Below are 1,953 nucleotides of genomic sequence, written 5' to 3' on the forward strand. Positions count from 1 at the left end.
ATCTGAAATATGGCTAATGCCAATATAAGCTAGGAGCCCTATTGCCTCAGGGCTGCAGTTACAGCCCGGCGACAGCACAGCACAAGAGAACAAGAAGTGAACCCCTGTACTGCTATCCCATATAACCTGCCAGGCTGGGAGTCCTTTCACCTTCACAAGAAAACAGGCGAAAACCTACCTCTCAAGGAGGGCAATTTAATTAACAGAAAAAGCGTGAGCTCTAGCCAGCTAAATCCAATCACTAAAATGCTTTTCCTTCTCAGCCCACACTGCTCTCTCTCCAGCTGGACGCATGTCCACCCATGGGTTTCTCTCCTGCAGCAGCTCAAGTGAATCCTGAACCATGCTAATTTCTGTGAAACCTAATCTCCTCCGTTTCTTAGCAGGGTGTGCCCTCACAAGAATATCTAACTTAAGCCTGTTAGATATCCCTTTGAATTTTACTTTTATTATTTTTTTACCTACTCTCTGACCTTATTCACTACCTCGGTTAGCTGTCAGCTGCAGCGAAACAAAGGAACCCCATTCTTGGTGTCTCTGTTTACGCTCTATCAGCTACAAACCCTATCTGTATCACTTCCTCCACTTACAAGAGTAATTTTCCCGCAAGACCTTTTAACATCTGTGTCCCCTGTGTCTGAATCAGCTGCTTTTGTTGATTTGGCAAAGAGTCTGGAGTATGCTACAGGGAACATATGGTCTAAGCATGCCTCTCTGCTGTGAGACAGAGAGTGAAATTCCTCTGCAGATCTCTACAGATTGGAAGCAGGATAAATCTCTGATGTTACATTTTTTGAGGCAACTGCTGATATTAGTGAGGCTGAGCAGAGGTCTCATGTCACTGAGAGAGCATGAGAGGTAGCAGAGGTAGGAGATATGTCCAGAGGTCGGCACCACAGTCCAGGACTGATTGCAAGATGCACAAGGTCTGTGACTTGTTGCTGTAGGAAACAGGTAAGTCAGTAATGGTGATGATCATACAGACAGCTGAAAGTAAATGCTCTAGGAAAAAATTATCTGTTTGCAATACTTAAGAGTCAAAGGCACAAAACGAGGACAGAAAACCAGGTCTGTGATGGACCACAGTGATGTTCTGAAGGTGAGGGATGTGCAGGATGGAAGAACTGCAGGAGTGAAGGAGCAAGTTTGAGAAATTATTGGGTTTGACAGCGTGATAAAACAAACCCCACTCTGTCAAAAGATGACTATCAGTGTCAAGCAGTATCGAGAGATCTTTGATCCTGCCCCAAGCAGGAGGAGATCCTGACTGTCCCCAGGGGTGTGAACAGGCAGGTTTTTCTGAAGTGAGAGACACTTTGGTAATGAGCATCCATCTCTGAGGAACGCATACCTTGAATTCCTTGAAGCAAGTAGCTTTGCAGCAGGTCTGCACTTGGACACTGAGCATTCAGTCTTCTACCTAAAGTAACTATCAACAGGCATCTGTGGCTGTTTGTGTGACTGTCAGATGACTACAAGTGGTACCATTATGAAGTACAGTTACCTCAAACTAAACACACTGAGTGCATGACACGCCGATAGAGAAGCCATGGAGAAAGAGATGATTTTAAAGCTCATAGATACCTCCTTTGCCATCAGGTGTATTTGTAAGTGAAACTGAGGACTGAGACATGTATTTGCAAAGAGCTGAGAAAGTTCAAACCAGCTGAATCCGAAGAACCATGCCTGCCCGCACCTTTATTTGGGGGAGAAGCACTATTTTTGTTATTTGCCACCGATAACCTCGAGCCATTTGGGGAGGAGCTCTGGGTTTTGGCTGGCAACAGGGGGCCGGAGGAAGGAGCGATCGTGCCCCCCCGCCACAGGAGGGAGTGGAGCGTGTTGGGAGGGCTGTGGGTTCCCCACGGACACCGCTCGCCCAGGCTGCGCGGTACCGGGCGGTGAGGAGCGGTACCCCGACCGGTGTCGTGCAGCGTTCCCGGAGCGCCGCCC

The sequence above is a fragment of the Charadrius vociferus genome, unplaced genomic scaffold (assembly GCF_000708025.1).
Source record: "Charadrius vociferus isolate BGI_N301 unplaced genomic scaffold, ASM70802v2 scaffold282, whole genome shotgun sequence".
Taxonomy (NCBI): Eukaryota; Metazoa; Chordata; class Aves; order Charadriiformes; family Charadriidae; genus Charadrius; species Charadrius vociferus.